General features: G+C 29.7%; 1 long non-coding RNA gene across 1 annotated transcript in view; it reads left to right on the top strand.

Moving 5' to 3' along the window:
* Positions 1-10,000, top strand: part of LOC137628369 (uncharacterized) — a 626,091-nt gene that overhangs the window by 486,279 nt on the left and 129,812 nt on the right. The gene's annotated exons all lie outside the window — the stretch shown is intronic.

Raw genomic sequence — 10,000 nt, 5'->3', positions numbered from 1 at the left:
AACCAAAAGGCCTTTTTTCTTGAATTCCGATTGTTGCGATGTTTTTGCCATGAGGTTTTAGGTCCCTCACTATTTATATGTACACACACACACACACACACACACACATATATATATATATATATATATATATATATATATATATATGTATATATATATATATATATATATATATATATATGTGTGTGTGTGTGTGTGTGTATGTATATGTAATATGTGTATAAAATAATTTCACTAAACCAAATCACCACTAACACTGAATGGCGCCACAGAGAACAGACAACAGACAACATTTACTGTTGTATTCAGTATAAAACCTCTGAATCAAAGGTAGACTACCAATGAAAATAACTTTCAAAGCATCTTCTGTCTCTTACACGTATTACCTGACAAATAATCTATGGTCAGTGTGCTCCTTGTGAAGAGATTGCCTGGCTGACGGGAGTGCATTAAGTGGGTTTGTGAAAAATGACAATTATTTTTAAATCTTTTTAGAGGTCGGAAGAGAGAGCTATAGAATAATATATATGTGTGTATATATATATATATATGTATGTATATATATATATATTTATATTTAGATATATATATATATATATATATATATATATATATATATATATGTAAATATGTATATGTATATGTGTATATATACATATATATATGTATATGTATATATGTATATATACATATATATATATATATATGTATATGTATATATATATATATATATATATATATATATATATATATATATATATATATATATATATAATGTATGTTTATATGTATGTATGTGCATGACAGGTTATGTATGGAAAGTTCTTATAACTCAATATTTCAAACCACAAAAGAAGATGAAAGGAATTGGCGTCTATTCCCCCTTGTCAGTATGCTGTGGCAAGGGGGAATAAATGCACCGGAATTCATTGCACTCCGGATTATACATATATGCTCTTGCTGGACTGGATATAATATATATTTATTTATTTCTATATATACAGATATACATATACATGATAAAATGTCGTAACAAAAATGAAAAATAAGTATTTTTTTATTAAGAGATATTTGTAAAAAGCTATTTATTACTTCGGCTTTTTTGTTCTGATTAATATGCCACTTTTTCATTTAATGATTGTGAACTATAATAGATATATTGGTTTCACAAACTTTTTCAACTTCTAAGTATGGTTTAGTTTCTTATCTATAGGTAAAATAATTTGCTTATAAATGTGCATGTGATCTCTTTTGGTTTTATTTTATGCTGCAAGCTGAGGATTTGACACTTCTCCAATATTTTGTGGATAATGATGGGATACCCTTTCACGACCTGACAAGAACATATTTTCCAATTCTTGAATTGGTGACTTCTGGCCACCAAAATCGGAAGTACCCCCTTTTTAAAATTCTTTATTTTAACTCTGGTTTAGAGTGATAACCAATACTACTCGGAAATTGTGATATCTGTCGGGGAACAACATTAGCAAGAGCGACCAAATTAACTTCAATTCAAAGATGTATGTGGGGAGGGGTTAGTAACATCAAATGATACATGGCTGTAGCCACTGTAGTTCCAATCAACAACTACTTCATTCATTGAAGAATATTCAGTTTATTTCGTATTTTTAAACTAATATATTGTTCCTTGATTTTCTTAATTCATGTATACCACTAATAATACATGGAGACTTAAATCGTGCTAATCAGTTTAAATGGAGATTTGCGGTATCATTTCTTAGAAAAGTTGAACCATTGATAAATTTTGCTAAGTTGATCCTTCTCATATATTTTCATAAAGTTTAATAACACTAAAAAGTTTATTGGTTGTGCCTCATTTATCTCTTGATACGGTCAAAATGTTATAGCTTTTCAAAATACCTATTCGACGAATTTGAATTCTTCTTATAAGTGCCCTAGAGAGCATTCAAAGTTGCCTTTTAAAGCGGTTATTTTGAACGGCAGGTCAGTATTGTGCTTTGCTCTCTTTTAGATATATGTTGCACCAATTTATTATATATTCATCATTAGTTATTGTATGATCGTTGTGTTACTTATTCACTAACACATAATCTTAAGACTATGTGCTTCAAATTGAATCCATTATCTTGGAAATTCAAGAAGACGACGTATACTGCTTTTTTGATGCATGAATTTCAAGTATTTTACACAAAAGTTTTATAAATAACTGACAAGGTTTGAATTTAGAATGTGCATTCTTTTTATACCCACGTAACAAATTTTCTTGAGAAATTATTGTAATAGAAATCTGAAAGCATACGAAAGAGTAACCATGTATAGAAAATTCTTTTTCTTTCTCTCTCTTTCTTGAGGAATTATTGTAATATAAATCTGAAAGCATACAAAAGAGTAACCATGTAGAAAATTCTTTTTCTTTCTTTCTCTCCTCTCTCTCTCTCTCTCTCTCTCTCTCTCTCTCTCTCTCTCTCTCTCTCTCTCTCTCTCTCTCTCTCTCTCTCTCTCTTGAGGAATTATTGTAATAGAAATCTATAAATATACCAAAAATAAAGCAAGTAGCCATGAAGTCTCTCTCTCTCTCTCTCTCTCTCTCTCTCTCTCTCTCTCTCTCTCTCTCTCTCTCTCTCTCTCTCTACATATATATCAATATATATATATATATATATATATATATATATATATATATATATATATAATGTTTGTGTGAGTGTATGTATGTATGTAAGTATATATATGTGTATGTGCAATATATGTATATATACATAAACATATTTAGGTTTGTGTGTGTACCTCAAGTTTGCGATGTAGGCTGTATTTTATCATTGTCTTTTTATAAAAGACGACTGTTCTGGATTAAAATTAGTAATGATATACCACGTAATTATTTTCCACGATTCAAGAACTATAAGGAGAATATAAGGTCGTATACTGTATCCAAATGTATTCCAAGTTAAGTTTTTGTTGGGAAACCATTCATCTAATAGCCAGGAGTCTTGAGATAAGTGTGCTTGGATGGTTGAATTATATGAAATATCTGTATGATGAATCATCATTCCGAGTACTTGAATTATCTTATATTTTCTAAACATGCAGAAATGGAGAGAATTAGCGTTTTTTTTTTTTCAGTTTTACTTATGAATCAACCTGTCATATGTTACTCGATGAATTTTACTAATACCGCAATTTATAAAAGACAATTCATCAGAAGTGACTTAATTCAATGTGAAAAAATGACATCTAGGTGGCAGAAACCGCAAAAATAAAAGGTTAGTTATATCCTGTTATTTAAGTTTGAGGTAAAGCTCTGAAGCAGCTAATTACTCCTGTCAATATAGGTACTTTACTATTCACAAATGTCCCTTTCCATATTTCTTATTCCTGCCCCCTTCCGTCATAATTTCGCTCTGGCTTCAGTGCATCCTGCACAACGAAGACACTCCTATGTAAGTTTTATGAAGTCATTATGTTTTGGGCCGAAAAAGGCGATCGCGTCCATCGCCTCTCCCATTAATGTCAAAGCAATTCTTTTTTCATCCTGTTTGGATGACGCAAGGTGCTGGAGTTGCGAAGCCTGTTACAAGGATGTCAATACCTGGCGTTTTTCGGGGTTTTTTTTGTAAGTCTTACTTCTGGTTTTATATTTTTTTTATCAGTTTTCCATTAGAGAATTACATTCTTTGAATCGTGAAAACTCAGGACGAGATACTTTTCATATTGTTTTCTATATCTCCTCATAGTTTTCTTTAAATTCTTTGGGCAGCTCTGTTTGCTATCATGTTTTCGAACATGTTTACTTGCATCGAGTTCCTGGGTAAGTTTATCTTTCAGAATAAGCATATTCATATGTACAGCACCAGTTTCATGCATCAGGTTACATACAAGATTTCAGGTTTTTATCTTGCTACATTTGTCCTGCATGTATGCATGGATTATAGCCATGCGTTGTTTAATGGTCTGTGTGCGGGTGTTTGCGTGTGCAAGTTATTTGTTTGTAGTTGCGTACGTATAAGGTTCTTATATGATTTATGAGTACACAAGCGTTTTCGCTTTTAGTCGTAGTTGTCGTCGTCCACACACTTGCTTGATATGTAATTTATTTCTCCGTTTGTTGTCGCCATCTTAAAAGAAAAACCGTAGATATTACACACTCACACACACACACACACACACACATATATATATATATATATATATATATATATATATATATATATATATATATATATATATATATATATATATATGAGTGTGTGTATGTGAATACTGTTTGTGTGTAAATACTTATAGTGTGTATTTGTGTGCACCCAGATTATAATGCAACCTACGGAGCAATGCTGAATCACTTTTCAATACCAGGCCACGAAAGCTGTAATAACTAGTTAGTGGTGCTTTTGGGTGAAAATAGCTTCGTAATTGGAAGGAAGTTATATGGCTAGCTAATGACACGACTAAACATCAAAGGCATGAGTTCCTGTGCACGGTTGTTTGGATGTATTGAATGATTGATTTATGTGGACTGGCGTCACAACAACTAGGCTATGACCATTGAGTATTGGGATAAATGAAGTGTGTTCCTTATAACAACCTTGGTTATGTACATCGTTATATGAATCTTTGGATATAAAAAAAAAAAAACCATAATTTTTCCACACTCACACGTGGTTAACCTTTTATAACATATTGCTCTTTACTTCTTGAATTTAATTATCCTCCGTATATTTTCTAATCTGTTTTTCCTGTTTTTCCATTTTTGCGTCTCTTAACTACTATCATTATTCTCAAGAAAATTAATTTTCTGTTCTCATTTATGCGCCTTTACATTTTCCAGATTCGGGTAATCGGATAGTATCCTTTTACTTCACCTTCTGCAGCTACATGAAATGTCATATAATTTGCTCTAAAACGTAAAATTATTACGGCTATTCTCATTTTAAGCTATATTTCATTATATTTGTATTTCATTTTATCATATTTTTCCCATCGAAGTTTTTATTTTAATATTTTGATCACTATTCTTGTTATTCCTCTTACTGTCATTTTCACTTATAGTTGTCTGCTCTGTTTAAGTACTGTTCCATGCTAATCACAAATGCGCCAAAAAAGTACTTAGATTCCATATTCATTCTCAACATTTTAATAAAGATTTTAAAAGATCTAAATTTGTTTTAAATTTCTATTTTGGGATAGCTGTCAACCCACCATAATTAAACAACTCAGAGCAAGAACTTATCATTTCACTTTTTGGAGAGTAAAATTGTAGCCTGGAAAATTATTGGCTTGTGAACCTTTGCCTCCATGTGCCATATTGCGTCATTCTTATCTTACTCTTATGCCATTTATAGATATAACGTAAAACTTTGATGACGATACTACTGAACTTACTTTATTTTCCATGAGATTGCACAATACGAAAAAGTTTTGGTTTTAAAGGTTTAAAGGTCACTTATGATTGTCAAAGGCAAGGGACAGTGATATTGCCCTATCAAGCCGGGCAATGCATTAGTGACTGACCATACATACATATGATCAGCGCCCACGCCCCTCTCCATCCAATCTAGGACCAAGGAGGACCAGGCAATGGCTGCTGATGACTCAGCAGATAGACCTATAGGTCCCCCAAACCCCCCACCCATAGCTCACTAGGATAGTGAGGTTGCAGCGACCAAAGAAACTATCAAGTTTGAGTGGGACTCAAACCCCAGTCTGGCATTCACCAGTCAGAGACGTTATTCTAAGCAACTAATAACAATAATTAAATACCGGTTTGCCGCCTCAGGGTAGATATTGAACGTTATTTAGTTTCTAACATGGTCAAACGTTGCACATCTAATTCTAAACAAAGCTAATTATTTCTTGGCTAAGATAGTTCTATATTTTCTTCTTCTTGCTTACTGTCTTTATGTAACTGCTCATCTTTTATATTGTTACTGTATATAGGTGCATAACTAGTTTAATTTTTATGATATATGGGTTGTATGCGTTAATATTTTTACTTTAATATTATTGAATTTATTCTATTATATGATTTAAGTAGGTTCACTTAATATATATGTATGTATATATATGTATGTATATATATATATATATATATATATATATATATGTATATATATATATATATATATACTGTGTATGTATATATATATATATATACATACATATATATATGTATGTATATATATACATATATATATATATATATATATATATATATATATATATATATATATATTTTTTTTTTTTTATTAAAATAGGTTTTACATTTATGCCAGTGGCCTTCACTCAACACGTTCAAATAAGATCAAAACAAATGTAACCATGAATAATTTAAATTTTTTTTTTTTTACAGATATATTTATTAAGATTTATACAACTTAATTCCTAATATTAATATAGCTATACTGAATTGTATTTCAAACTCCATTTTCCTTACATTCATAATCATAGTGCAATAAGAAAATAATATAGGTTCAATAGAAGTAAGCAAATTGTTACTAAAAAGAAAAACAAGTAATATCGATCATAAAACTGAAGAAAGTACTATTTCTTTACGTCAAAACATTTATGCACTAGTGTAGTAGACCACCCGACCAACCTCCCCACTTCCTCTCGGGGTAACCCTCTTACCAGGGTGAGCGTGACGGAATATATATATATATATATATATATATATATATATATATATATATATATATATATATATATATATATATATATATGTGTGTGTGTGTGTGTATATACATATATATATATATATATATATATATATATATATATATATATATGTGTGTGTGTGTGTGTGTGTATATATACATATATATATACATATATATATATCTCTCTCTCTCTCTCTCTCCTCTCTCTCTCTCTCTCTCCTCTCTCTCTCTCCTCTCTCTCTCTCTCTCTCTCTCTCTCTCTCTCTCCTCTCTCTCTCTCTCTCTCTCTCTCTATATATATATATATATATATATATATATATATATATATATATATATGTATTCGGTCACGCTCACCCTGTATATTGTGTGTATTTTTATTATATATATAATATATATGTATATATATAATATATATATATGTATATGTTATATATGTATGTATATTATATATATATAATATATATATGTTTGTATATTATATATATATAATATATATATATATATATATATATTATATCTAATATATATACATATAAATATATATATATATATATATATATATATATATATATATATATATATATATATATATATATATATATTACACACATGCTGTACATACTTATTCTAAGAATTATTGTATTGTTCATATTTTTTCAGGTGCACCATGTATACACTACATATGACAATTCACCAAGCACCCGTATCCACTTCAAATCTCATTAGCATTGTTCAAAGGATGTAAAACGAACAAATTCAAAAGCGAGATAAAAAAAAATTATCGTTCACTTTACGTAATTTTGGTGAAGCATGCTTATCTAATTTGAAGATTTTTTCCCTTTGCCTGCTGTTTGTTTTCGACATATCAAGTTATTGTAAGTATGTTCGTCGTAAACGCTCAACCATTGTAATTTTTTTTTTAAATTTTTTTTTTTATTTTAGAGTTTTCTTTTCGTGCAAACCTTTCTTGTCCTTGTTTTAATTTGTTCTTGGTAAGGCGTAACTTAACATGCTCACATCATTTTCCCTTGTAACTTTCCTTTTTTCCCGTCTCAGTTTAATGGCTTTCGGCGTTTTTTCTTCAACTTTCCCAGTCTAATTTTGTCCCTTTCATTTTGTCTCTGTCTTTTTTTTTCCTTCTTTTTATAGTCTGTTCCTTTTTTTCTTCTCTTTTTATTCTACGAAAAAGGAATTTTTGTTCTCTCGTTTTTATTTCTCTTCATTCCTTTAATTCTTATTATCACCGAGTTTTCGCTTGCGAGAATGGTAATTCTTGACTGCAATAATGAGCTTAGAATGCATTGCTATCAGTGGTATTACTCTTTTATGTAATACGTTTCAAAATATACTAATTATATTTCGACGACATTGGGTAAATTTTTACAAAGAAGGGATTTTGCCCCTTTCTCATGCGCTCGAGAAATTTGGTTGTTTTAGTTAGGTTGTCTGGTCTTATTGTTTTATACTTGGATGTATGTATGCATATATATACTGTATATATATATATATATATATATATATATATATATATATATATATATATATATATATATATATATGCTGTATTTATTCATATGTATACATCTGTCCAACATTGAGATTGAACATTAGAAACTTGATATTGAAAGTAAAGGAGATATTAAGCTGTTCAACAGTGGCCGTAGAATAAGTTGGAACCTACGTGCTAATTACTCTGGAGGCGTTACTTGGTAAACCTCTGTCTAATATACTATATATATATATATATATATATATATATATCTACTGTATATATATGTAGAATATATATATATATATATATATATATATATATATATATATATATATATTATATATATAAATATATATTATACATATATATATATATATATATATATATATATATATATATATATATATATATATATATATATATATATATATATATACTGTATATGTGTGTATATATATATATATGTGTGTGCGCGTATGGAGTTGAATCCTAACTAAACTCAAAGTATGATTGTAATTAGGTCAAGAACAATGGCTCCTCATCATCCGGATCTCGGCATTGATAATGTTTCTTTAACTTTGTATGAATTTTAAAACTTTAGGTGTGATTCTGGACAGAAAATTTACCTTTGAGATACACGTTAGGTCTGTGTCTTCTTCAATTGCACAAAAAAATTACGTAATGAGAAAGTCTTTTAAGATTTTCGGTGATCACTCTATTTTGATGAAATGTTTTAATTCTTTCATTACCTTATTTCGAGTATTTTTCTCCTGTGTGGTTTTCAGTTGCCGATGCTCATCTATTAAATTTCTTAATCCTATCTAGATATGAATCTTTGGCACCGTCGGTTAATTAGTTCATTATGCATGTTGCATAAGATTTTTCATAATTCTGACCATCCTTTACATTCAGATCTTCCTGGACAGTTCCATCCTGTTCGTAATACCAGGCATGCAGTTTATTCTAATAGTCGGGCCTTCTCCATCATGAGGCTCAATACTACACAGTATTCTAGAAGTTTTATTCCAGCTGTGACCAAGTTGTGAAATGATCTTCCTAATCGGGTAGTTAAATCAGTAGAACTTACAAAGTTCAAACTTGCAGCAAATGTTTTTATGTTGAAAAGGCTGTGCCTTGAAATGATTGTCAATAATGTTGGAGTTTTACATATCCTCTTACTAGCATATCTAGAAAATGATCTCAGTAATTTTCATGAATTTCGAGATGTTTTGTTTTGCGGTGTTCAATTGGCTATATAAGTCTAGATTTTCAAATGGGGTTGCATCCAGATTTTTCTTTGTGTGTGTGTGTGTGTGTAAGAAAACATTTGTTTAAGTTAAAAACACTTGGGTGCGTTCAATGTAGTCATTATCATATCTTATCGCACTTGTGTTTCCAATGGAGGGCTCTGTCATTTGCTTCATGTACATCTACATCAGAATATGTAGAACCCAGTCGGCAGCAGTGGAGAATGTGGTCCATGGTCTGGGGCGATTCACCACATTTACTAGATTCAATGTAGTAAAGATTATTTAACGGGTTTTATATTGTTTTATATTTGTGAATAAAAAGAAATAATAAGTTATTTAATCTTAGACATTTGTGTAATGTCCACTGAAAGCTTTTTGGAAACTGTTGAAATAAGAGTATGAGTCACTGATTCTCGCTTCTTAATATTTTTAAGATTAAATATATGATATTTTTAGGAAACAATAAAGTGTTGTATTTCAAATTCACTTTTTGAGAAATGCTTTTGTAATTAATTTCTTTGAATTTCTTTACACAATTTCACTAAACGTTCATCCTACAGGTTTCTTGGCCTTTAATTCTAAATCATTATGACCAAAGTTACTTACCTTGGTTTCTTTTC

This window comes from Palaemon carinicauda, chromosome 36 (genome assembly GCF_036898095.1).
Source record: "Palaemon carinicauda isolate YSFRI2023 chromosome 36, ASM3689809v2, whole genome shotgun sequence".
In the NCBI taxonomy this organism is placed as follows: domain Eukaryota; kingdom Metazoa; phylum Arthropoda; class Malacostraca; order Decapoda; family Palaemonidae; genus Palaemon; species Palaemon carinicauda.
The sequence above is the reverse complement of the archived record's forward strand: the minus strand, read 5'-3'. Positions and strand labels throughout refer to the sequence as shown.